General features: G+C 45.3%; 1 long non-coding RNA gene across 3 annotated transcripts in view; it reads right to left on the bottom strand.

Annotated features, from left to right (window-relative positions):
• Positions 1–12,235, bottom strand: part of LOC142065353 (uncharacterized) — a 106,139-nt gene that overhangs the window by 38,442 nt on the left and 55,462 nt on the right. For 2 of the 3 annotated variants that reach the window (XR_012663385.1, XR_012663384.1), the window contains exon 1: positions 6,535–6,777. The exons of the other annotated variant lie outside the window; for it this stretch is intronic. This is a non-coding gene — a long non-coding RNA (uncharacterized LOC142065353). Of the gene's footprint in view, positions 1–6,534; positions 6,778–12,235 lie in introns of those variants that run through there. 3 annotated transcript variants of the gene reach the window in all.

The raw sequence follows: 12,235 nt of genomic DNA, 5'->3' as shown, positions 1-12,235 counted from the left end.
ACGGGCTCAGGTTTTCCTGGATACTTATTTTTTTCTCACACAAGTTGTGCCTGGCAGAAGTAGAGGACTTTATACATTTGCCCACGATTCCTAGATGTCCAGCAGCCAGGCCGTGAGTTGCAATTGCTGGACTTCTGGCAATCCTTGATTCATCACATACACAGGGATCAGCTCCACAACTCACGTGTGGCCCTGGAGATTTGAGCCCGCTCTGTGCTTCTACAATAATCTGAGCGTCTGAGATTACTGTGCACGTGCGGATCGACAGCACGGAATACACACACACCGGATGCTTCCTGGAAACACCGCATTCACTGCGCCAATAAACAGATTTCTGCAAGAATAATTACCTCGACTTTTAGCAAGTCTTCTTGTGTCTCAGTTTGTCAGTGGGATGCTGTCATAAATCTACAAAGTTCTGCAAAAGCCTAGGACAGATATCATTGCAGTTGAATTAAAAAGGTCACCCAAGAGCAGCACAATAACACAACCAACTCAATCACACGAGGTATTTGTCAGATCTTGTTCCTGTGTGGTATTCTCAAATATGACTCTCTTTGGATTCTTATTGGACTACCACGCTTCTAACTATGCCCCCGGTACTCAGACATATGTTCAGCTCTGGTTAAATTTGACTTCTTGTTGTGTTATACAACTGAGCTTTACTCAGTGTTATCTTTTGATTGACTCCTCCACTATTCCCCTCCCAGCGTATTTATCTGAGGCCAATGACAGCCAGCAAATACTTACTAGAACTCTTGTCTTTGGCAGCGGATTCTGGCAGTAAGTGTTTTCAGGCAGTTTGAGAAGTGGGTGTCACTTACATTAGCTGACTCTAAAATCTTGACTCACCCCTCATGCATATAATCCCTCCTGCAAATTCTAGGCCATGGATTTTAATAGAGCTTCCAAAGTAGGTGTGAGGGCCACTGGCTGTGCTAATTTAGTTCCTATTGATTTATCTTGTCTCCTTTCACGGCAGCAAATTGTAAATGCTTCCTTTGCCTCACTCGGTGTTTGCTCCCTGCATGACAAGTCTCTAGCATTGATGGAATGTGTTAGTGAAAAGTGCCTTGATGTCTGTTTTCAGTATCACGGAGACAGAGCCATCATCTAGTGACAGCCCTACTCTGGGAGAGCTGCCTCATTCAATCTCTACCTATTTACTCAGAGAGGAAAGCTGGGCCCCGTGATGTGAAGGCTCCATAGAACAACACACAAACCAATCTCCATAAGAGATGAAATAAACCTGTCCTTAGGATTGGAGGTAAAACTAAACAACTAAACTACTGACGCATCGCAGCCTTTTACACCCGCCGTAGCAGAGGCTGAAGTGGTTACAACCATGAATTTCTTTCTCTGAAGTCAAATCAGTTGTTGGAGGTTCCTTTTGGTCAGCAGCAGAACACACCTTCCAGCGAGAGTCCTGACACACGCCTTAGTCCTTTATGGATTCTACTTTAAAGTTTAAAATCCAATTTTACCTCCAGTCAGAAGTGGCTAATAGCTAGCAGCTCTTGTTTTGTCTCCAGCTAAGCTCCTATTTCTACAACTGGAACAGACACGTTCTTTTGAATTTGCTGCAGTTTTAGAGGGGTGAAAGGAGAGCCTGACACTCAGGTTCACCCTGAGCCACCGCCTTCCTCCAGGGCTTCGATCAAGACCGTCCAGGTAACACTCTTGCTTAGCTGGTGGTGAGTCCTTATGTATTTAATCCCTGCTGACCTCTCTGTGGCAGCTGGAGGCTGAGGACTTCGTATCAGAACCCTGTGGCCCATCCACTGGTTTGAGTGACAGAGCTCACCGGCAGGAATATGCAGCCAGAAGCTGGGAGGCAGATGGAAGAACAGGATCTCCCTCTTCCAGTAGCAGCAAACTATAATGTGGCTCAAACCACATCGCGCTTGAATTCCTGTTCTCAGGAGACATTTAGTCACCAGCCTCCAAACCTGCTCAGGGGTGGAGAGGAAACCAGGGGTCTAACTTGCTCTCAGTACTGGGGCAAAGAAGTGGAAGTCCATGGTATAGCAGTGGGATTCAGGAACACTGACACTTCGTTAGTGTGAGTAAAGGCATCTCAAACTAGCCTTTCATATGCATGTTTAATTAGGTCTTGATCCAGTTGGGAGCTCTCTCTGCTCACACGAGAAAGACCTGTGTTCCAATTGCTTTTAGTTCTTACTTGCAACTTGAGTATTAATCACATATTTTTGCAAATATAGCATGAAGCATTCCCTCTAGGGAAGGGGACATTTAGATGAAGCCTACAAAGATCATACATTTTCTCTTTTGTTATAATCATGTAATACATTAGTGTTGTTTTTTAATGAACAAAACAAGCAACTTCATCTTTATAATTACACATTTGAAAAAAAAACTTGTTACAGATGCCATTTGCAGCATGCTTCCCCTGCTGCCTTCACTGGGAATCCCAGCATGTGCCTCTGAAACAGATACACTGGGACTGGCATTTGCCAGACTCAAATCCACAAACTTCTGGTTGTGCCAGTTTGTGAATTACAGACCCGATGTCTGCAAATGACCGGTTTTCAAAGTGAAGGCAGCCATCCTTTCAAAGGCTGAGAAATAAATATATCATAAATCAGCATATGTGGATTTTATTTATAAAGATCTAATTAAATTTTGTTCTGTAATTTCAATATGCAGCATACACACAGAGTGTATATTTTTTCTTTCTCTTTTGGCCATAAATACAAGTGATATACCTTATAATTCTCTTCCTCCATAATGTGCCTGTTTTTTGTGCTGGTAAAGTAACATCGTAGCCTTTTGTAGTCTGTTACAGTGCACTATAGAATTTTCATTGTATGTTACAGTCTGGTTTGGAGATCATCCAACAAAGCGATCTGCTTCCTTTTAAAAAATAACATAAAATACTGCATTTTTCATAACATGTATAAAGCCATGCAGAAATCCAAGCACAGAAAATAAACACAGCGGTGCCAACACCAAGCACTTACCAGTCTTGTCCTCAGCCACAAAATCATGAGTTTGCCTTACAAATATTGAGATTTCAAAGAAACGTAATTTTGGTTTTCCTCTATTTGCCCTTCTTTCTTTTAAAACTTTTTGGTTGTTTTCAAGCTATTCTATACAATCACAAAAGTTGACAATTTACCTTCAGTTTTAAAGAATGCTGAAACTCTCACATAATTACAGGATATGAGGAACCAGAGCTTTGAAAAACAACTGTAACGAAATTTGTGGTGAAATCGCAAAAGCTGGTGCCTCTGGAGGCTGGAATCCACTACCTGGAATAGGGCTGACACATCCTCACCCCTATTAACCCTCACCACTGAGATGTTCAGAGAAATAAGCAGGAGCTAAGTCTGCCCTGAACACGTGCAGCAGTTGCTTGTCTCTACTTTCCTTTGAAAATTCCAACTTTTTGGCTTACTCTTTGACAGGCTTTCTGCTACCAAACCAAATTGCTGAAATTTGGTTTTCAAGAACTGAAACTTTCAAGAGAAATTTGGTTTCAAGAACTGAAAAGAGTATTTCAAGATAATATGAAATATTTGGTTCAAACTAAAATATAATTTCCTTTAGCAGAGTTTTGGATTTTTTTTTTCCCAGAAACACTGATAAAAAGGTATTATTGATCAATGAATAACAGGCACTGCTTCCCCCCAGTTTTTCTGCACATCTCTTACTCTGAAAGTCACTGTTCTCACTGTTCTAGTGCCCAACAGCAAGTCTCATGTGCTGGTTCAGCTCTAATGGACAAAGACATCCATGCACTTGCTTAAAGGGAAGGCAACGGCCTCACGTCAGTGAGTGCTCAACTAAGCCACGCTGCGTGGCTGGGAGTCACAAGCGGGTTTTGTGCTGTTCTGGTTTTGTATACAAGAGTCACAGAGAGTTACCACACCTCTACAGGAGACTTAGTTCCTGTATTTGTTAAAGGTTAGAAAGAGGCAACATATCCTCTGCAGTGGCACAGCAATGGCTCCTGCAGCTTGTGAAGGGCTGGGCTGGATTCCCATCTGCCATCTATGCCCAAATCCTTAAAGTTCACAGGATGGGCCTGCGCATGACATGCTTGGTCTTCCCTGGTAAAACAAAAGCACTTCGTTGTAGTCAACAGGGCCAGACAAACAAGCATTAAATGATGGATCATCTGTCTTCTTCAGCCCAACCTCAGGCAGGACTCAAAGGCAACACACTAACAAATCCAGCTGCCAAGTACCTCGCCTTGGCTCTGCCCAAGGTGCACGGGGCCAGTTTTCCTGGACGCTAACAGAAACACTAAAACCTGTGCAGAGCAAAACACATTGCTCACTGCTCCAGGCAAGGCTGTTTTCAGTTTTCTGAGACACTCGTAAATTCATTTTAACACCAAGATTTGAGCACAAGATCATTTTTCCCTTCTCTCTTTCATGATTCACCAGGAATAGGAAATGCACTCTGGTCCATCTCATCCTCTCATCACTGCCAGGGTAAGTGCAAAGGAAAGGCACGGGGAGACCCAAACCTTGCACCCTTCAGTGCTGGGTCACGGGAAGGATTTCTGGAGACGGAAGGGAAGGCAGGACTATACATTTATTCTAATTCAGGGCCAACTCCGGACTCATTTCAGGTCTCTCTATCCCCTTCAGTTAAGTTTGCTGCTGTTGTTGGTATTCCTGCCATGCACAGGGATGCAGCCAGGGGTGCAACCTTCACATGGCCTTCCATGTCCATCACAGCACCCACATACCAGCGCGTGTCTGTCATACGTGTTCCCAGACAGCTGCCTCACGCAAGAGTGTGTCAGATCGCACCCAAGCACAGCCCATGTCACTCTGCAGCTCATTTCAGCTCAGAAGTGACCTTGATGAGCAAGGCAGAGTTGTCTTCACCAAAGCATCTGATACACAGTTGATGGGCATTCAGAAACCAATTTTACCACCAAATGCTCAAGACCCAGCTGTGCAAACAATGCACACGAGGAGCTCTTCCTCACACAAGCAGCTACAGCACATGCCGGAGTGCCTGGCTCCAAGCACAGATCCATTTTCAGATGACTTGTTATGAAGTACATTAATTAAAGGGCATCTTCCACTGTGGCATTCGTTGCCAGTAGATGGACTGCGTGCAGCAGAGATATGCTTTCAGTGTTGACATGTAAAGGTAGCATCACTTCAGCAGTGATAGGAAGGTGTTGATGGGATAAAGCCCACCCTCCCAGCAACTCCATCTGTGTAATCGTAGCAGGCCATGTGCCAGCCAGGAGGTTGGTTTTCTCTGTTCCACTGTTCCACAGTCCCAGCATTAACACTAAACAAGTGCCTAAAGACCCCAATGGAATTGCAAAGACCTCACTTTGTGCTAGGGGCTGTTCATAGGGTAAAAGGCAAACCTTACATGCAAGCTAACCAGCAAAAAGCAGTTGGGGGAAAGAGATGCATGGTTAGATCCATTTTAGATACCCAATTCCTACTGACAAATTACCTGGAGTTTGAAGGATGCACATTCACAAGCAAACTTTGGGCCTCGGTGCCACTGTAGTGTGGCTCACGCTGACCTCCCTGAGATCACACAGTGGGGTGCAGCAAAGCAGGGAAAGCCAGCCCTATTCCCTCACCCTCTTCATCAAATTACACTGGTGTGATCCAGACAGGTTCACCTTGGCAAGACAGAGGCAGCAGGGTGGAGCGTTGCAGCAGCTAACGGCACAGCTCCCATGTCCGCAGCCATCACCAGCGACCCCGTGGGCCCCGCAGGGCACTGTGCCCTGTCCCCGTCAGCTGACAAGGGCCTTTTGCTCCAAGGGAAAAATAAAAAAGTAGCATCGTTCTCTGCGAATTTCAGTTGTTCCTTAAATATCCCCTTGCATCTATATCAGGTCACACTGTGAGTCAGTTTGACACATGAAAGGGCTGTTTTGCAAGGCAGTGGTACGTGCCATACAGATGTGACCAATCACACAAAGCAAATAACCAGCTCCAACAACCACCTGGTTCCAGCAAGGCCAAATGTCACCCCTGTGGCAGCAGAAAGCTCACGAGCCTTCCCACTCACACAGGGCAGGGTCTTCAAAGCAGATCGCAGCATCTTGTGAGGGATGGGTCTTGGGAACTTGATCCTAATGCCACATCCCCAAACAGTGAGTGTCCTATGCAAGAAAATGAAGCAAGTTCTGCCCCAATTTTAGGCCAGAGCAGGTCAGCCAAGCTGCAAGGCTCCAGAAGCTGTCCTAATATTTACCTGTGCTCATGGGGCACTCAGGAAGTCATGACATTCATTTGTACATGGTGGCTAAAGACCTCAGGATGGTGGCAGCTCCCTTGGTATAGTCGAGCTCTCATGCTGTAGCATGCAGAGTGTATAAGGGAATAGTTTGGGGCCAATAAGAAGCAAAGAACTGTTCAGGAATGGCTTGCAGAAATAGCCCCTGAACTCTATGGAGATTTTGTAAGCAGCACTGTAAACAGTCTTCTACTAGGCTTTAGCACCTAGCTTGTAAGGGCAAACCCAAAATTAAAACAGAATGTGAAAACAGGGAAAATAGCAACACAAAGTGCCACAAACCTCCTGAGAGGAGAAATTCTTCATCCTGTGTCTGGGCAAAGACTGAATGCAGATGTAACGGCAGAGGCTCCTGCAGCCTCTTCTGCAAGGTCTCCCACCGGCGGCAGGAGGGCAGCCCTCCGCAGGAGCCTGTCCTGCAGTGGCTGGGGATGGGGGTGGCTGCAGGGCAGGCTGGGGACAGCCTCCAGATCTGCCCTGGGGACTGACAGGGAGGTGCCTTCCAGATCAAGGCTTGTTTCTACAAACTCCTCCTGTGCTGTGTGGGCCGTGTCCAGGTCCCAGCAGAGGGTGGAGTATGTCAGGTCAGGCCTCAGACCTGATCCGGGTGGGTGAGACACAAACCTCCGAAGGTATTTCCAGCATTACACCAGCCAGCACTCGCCTTTCTCTCCCAACATGAGAGATGTTCGACTTGTATCCTCATAACCTCTGCTCCAAACAAAGCGGCAAAACCATTAAGTAAGACAAAAGCAAATAAAAAAATCTGGATGGTGAAAGAGCCCATGTGTGGGGAAAACACGTTATTGACCCAATAGGGCAGGGAGCAAAAATTTCAGCTAAAATTGTAGCATGGGACAGCATGGATCAGCCTGGCCTGCGGCCACACATTTAGAACCCTGTGCCACAAAAGCTCCTTTTCTGCAAGGCACCACATTGCAATATGTGCAGTAAGAGGTCCAGCAATACCCGTTGTGAGGATAGCAAGGGTAAATCCTCTCTGGGGAGGAGCCAAATGCTCCAGAAGCACTCAGCCATAGTAGAAATAGAGCAACGGCACTCTCCACATAGAGCTCTCTTGCTAATTGAGCAAGCAAAGGCTTTTTGGAAAAAAAACAAATATATTTGCAGACAGGCTAAAACAATAAAGGAAAATTTAAAAGGCTGAACAAAGGGGCTGGAAAGTCAACGACAGAAGTTAAAATCTCAGAAGCAGTTGCCTGCAAGCAGGGCAGTTGCCTGCCAGCGAGGACTCACTGCCTCCCTCCTCCCTGCCAGCTGAGGCCCTTCACCTGCCATGCCGAGGGAAGAGGGGCCACAGCAAGAGGCTGCAGAAATCAAAAAGATATTTCAAATAGCTGTAAATTGTCAAAGCCAGAATCTGCATCTAGGATTTAAAAAAAAAGAGAAGTGTTGAAGCGACGCAGTCTCCTTGGGGAGGAGCCAAACGCCAGGGAAAGTCCAAGCTGTTGGGGTCTGAGCCATGAAAAGAAGCACAAGGGGGACCTGGGGACAGGAGGTGGCTATGAAGGCACCCGTGAGTGCAGCAGGGAGCTTGAGCCCCCGCCTCTCCCTGCCTTTGGGAGCAGGAAAGATTATGGAACTTCAACATAGACCTTTTCCAAAAAGAAGGATGCAGAATTTATTCTTCCCATTGTTCAACCACCTCAACCAGCTACAGGGTGGGGATGTAAAATCCTGACCGCCTCAGATCCTGCAAGGCGATGGCTGGTGATGGGAGCACTGAAGGCGGCCATGGGGCAGAGAAGGCCCCAGTGCATTGATACCCAAACTTGCAGAGTGCAGGAATTAGTCACCAAGAATATGGCAGAGCAAATCACATTTCTCTGGCAGAGATGTGTCTACAAATCAGCCATTTTCTCCAACACAAACCACAAGCCTTTGATAAATTTTTGAGGATTATACTTAGATCCTTAGCTTCAAGGAAAATTAAGATGTGCCCAAAGCCATTTACACTGCCTATGTCTGAGCAAAATGCCTGAGTGTAGGGGTGTGCTTATATATCTGCCTTTCCTTCAATGTCAAAAGAAGAGATGGGCTCCTGATGACATTTGTGGACACAACCCTCAAAAGCACCATTAACGGAGCTGCTTTCCCCTGGCAGCAGAGGAGCTGGAGGGAGATGGGTGCCTGGCTTTGTGAAGCAGAGCAGATCGAGCAGCCCCAACCTCCCCAGCCTCTGGAAGCAATTACTTAATGCAGGAACCCACCTAGATCCTGGTCTAACTGCTAAATTAGATGTTAATTATTCCCTTGATGTTCTGTTCTTCCTGACACCACAGTGAGAATTGCTGCCTGTTGCATTACTGTGGTGCTGCAGAAGACGATTCAGTCGAGGGAGTGGTTTGGTCTGATTAACTCAAATGGTCTCTTTTCACACACCGTGGGCCAGGTTTGCGTGGTAAAATCCAGAGTCATTCGGTTGAAATGACACATTTCATAGGTATGGCTGAAAACTACTGGCTTATTTCAGAAGGGTTATTCTGGATTTACAGCAATGAAACTAAAAGGAAAATTAGAATTTGCCTATTTTTGATGATTAATTAGGAGTAATACAGGGTGTGAATTTAAAGAACAATAGTTGTTACTGAATTGCTCCACAGAATACAGCTGAAGTAGAACAAAGACACTCTTTGTTCTGGCATAAAATGGTAGGATTTAGGAATAGGTACTCCAGAGTAGTATCTTCTTGTTATTTCATAACTCTGGAGTAACAAGTACAGCAATGAAGATTTAGCAAGATGGCCATTTTACTTTTCCCCTTCTGGGCAACAGAGAAACTGCTCTCCACCTTATTTTTTTCCAACACAGTTGACTCTCCTGAAAAGAGTTTCTGTTCATAAATACAGCATTAAATTCTACAGGGCTCACCTGCACCATTTCCTTTCAGCATTAGCTTTTATTGCTAAACTCCTGATTTATTTAAAATGGAAAAAAAAATCACACAGAAAAGAAAAACAAGCATTTGTAGGAGTATGGTAACGTTTTCCATACATGCTTTCCCCATGAGTCAGGGTCCATCCTGTGTACTGACACATCCTCCGACTTGCACTAACTTGTGGGGCAAAGCCGTAGGTGTGCACAGCCCAGTCACATGGAAGACACCCAGAGAAACAAGAGAGAAAACTATGCATCCCAGGAGCTGCCATATAGGACACAGTTTCCCAGCAATTTTTTCCCATAATATCAGCATGCTGCTCATTTTACTCCACACTATGAAAACTGCATATGTACTAGAAAGCAATTCCTTGGTGTTGCACTCAGGACATTCTGGAGGAGCTCTGATGTCTCTGCAGAGGCTGCAATTATAATAACCATAATCAACATTGGTCTATGTATCTTGCAGTGCTTCGGCTGAGACTGGGAAACACAGTCTTGTCTAAGCCTGAGAAGTGATTCGAACTAAGAGGCTGTGCATTCAAAGCACAATGGCTGTTCCTAAAAAACGCCACACCTGGACACATTTATTCTGCAATAAAATGTGACTTGATACCATCCACTTTATCCCTTTGGACAGTTCAGTCACATCGGCTTTAAAAGCCGATTAGGCTAACGTAGAACAACACTCTATTTATTCCACAATGAGTTATGCAGGAATATAGACGATGGAATGAGTCCATCCCTAAAATTAAACCCAGAAAAGCACACATTGAATTGCATGTATTAATAACCAGTGTATATCATTTCAATGCTCAGAAGACCAAATGGCCCTCCTGATTAGGACAACTTGGGTGACTATCTGTCAGCAAGATTTCCACCCCCAAAATATCATTATCTAATCTGAAGGCTAGGCAGTTATTTTTCAGTGGCTTGGACTGTGATTTATAGGATGGAGTATCAGCCCAAGCCTCCTGAATGATCTTAATTAAACTCTGAGGGTGAAAAATTAAACACCATAGTTATTTTATTATGCGTGACCAGTGAAAAAATTACTTAAAATTTACATAATGTCTAACTAAAAATTATTTAGTAGTCACATTGAAACTCAGATTATTAATAATTATTTAAATTGTCCTTTTATCATCAGGGAGGAACAGGCAACATTTCAGCACCAAGTTTCTGTACGAGAGATCTCAGGGAAGGGGCTGCCTTGGTGTATTTCTGCCTTTTCCCACAGGTGGCCAGGCTCCATACCTGCTCTGGTACACTGTGATAATGCCAAACGTTTAATGCTCACAGGGACTATTTCTGTTTCTGCCCCCAAAAATAGCTCTTTATCAGCACTCTGTCTCCAGAAATACTCTTACTGGTAATATATAACCTACACTGTATGCCACTAATTGATCTCCAAGCCAGCTCTGTGCGCAAATGACTGTTCTCGGTGCTGAGCAGGATTATATGCAGGTTTCTCAAACAGGCAAGAGAACATGATGGGACAGGAGCTTCCCTGCAGATACCTGCCCTGCAGGTGCTCCCGAAAGAACCCTGCTTTGCGCCACTGCTGCATGCACAGGACCCAGCTTTACCATCACCATCCGCTTACTTTAGGATGCCTCTGATACCTGCCTTGTCCCTGCAGGGGACACAAGCCCTGCACAGGTCTGCTGGCATGAGGCTCTTTCCACCCCTTGGGTCCCTTCAAGGCACCTGAATGACAAACTGAGCCTTGAAGCGGCAGGTTGGTGCTGGCCAAGCCCCTACCCTTCTGCCAGCATGAAATAATCCCTCTCCACTCTCTGTGTGTTGTCTTGACTTCTCCCTGAGTGAAACTTATTCCAGACATGCTCATGGACCTCTGTGACCTCCTCAATCCATTGCAGCATCTGACTTACTGAAGAAACGGGCTCTTTCTGAGGAGCTGAATAAACTCCTCCCTGAGCTGCTACCAGCACCTGAGAGGAATCAGGGAGAGGCATGGCCATGGGGGGTCTCCTCAGAAGCCTCCCCCAGTCTTTTCCCCATGCCCCATGCCCCATCCCCAGCTTTTTCCTAAGACACACCCTGGATGCCTCTGCCAAGCGTACACACTGTGCCGGGGCTGGCAGGCTGCGTGAGGTGGGGACCATAAATCACAGTGCGGGTTGTGCCGCAGCACTTGCCGAGAACAAAGAGGAGCATATTGACAGGTCTGTCCACAGTATCAATACGTCAAGCCAGAATAGATCCCCCAAGGTAAAGACAACAACCTACTTTATCAAATTACCACCTTAATGAGCCAAGATTGCAAACAAGAGACAATCATATTGGCTAATGCCTTGGTATGAAACCAGTTAAAACAGAATACGGACTGGCATGATCTCTGCAAAACACAGTAGACTATTTATACTGATTTTCCTTATGAATACCAATAAGAAATGTTGAAATTGAGAAAGTATCCTGAAAATTAGCCTCATAAGGAAGTCACGGAGTGCCTGATAAACTATTACATGCTGCATTGCATTTGAAAGCTAATATGGAAAGTTATTACACCACAAGAGTCCTCACTACTAGTTTCATCGTCTGCAAGAAATCATTGGCCCATGATAATATGAGCCGGAGATCAGCCTGGATGCTCCTTTCCAGCCCTACCAAAATGGCTTCCAGCCATACGCCGCATGGCGTAACACTGTTCTTCAGTTCTACTGACACCACACTAAGAAGCCACAGTGGTGGACTCAGAGCTACCGTGCTACTCTGGGCTCCACGAACACAGACAAAAGGCACTCCCAGCCCTCAAGAACTTGAGGAGATGATTTCAAGAGCATGAAGGGTTTTACCATCACCTGCATTTACTGGGTCGGGTGATTCTCAATAATATAATAATAATATTCATTGGGAAACTGGTGCTTTTGTAATTGCTGTGCCTGCTCCAGCCTATACTCAGTTTCTCTCTTGGTTCAAATACTACACTGACGGGGCAAAACGCAGCCCTCTGTGCTTCTGCCATGACTTTTTTAAACAGCTGTCTCAGCATTTCCTTATTACAAAAGGGCAATTTTTATTTCATATATAATAGAAAGCTTTTGTTTATTGAAAACTAGAT

Source organism: Phalacrocorax aristotelis, chromosome 16, assembly GCF_949628215.1.
Source record: "Phalacrocorax aristotelis chromosome 16, bGulAri2.1, whole genome shotgun sequence".
Classification (NCBI taxonomy): Eukaryota; Metazoa; Chordata; class Aves; order Suliformes; family Phalacrocoracidae; genus Phalacrocorax; species Phalacrocorax aristotelis.
Note: the sequence above shows the minus strand (reverse complement) of the source record. Positions and strands in the feature narration are given on the sequence as shown.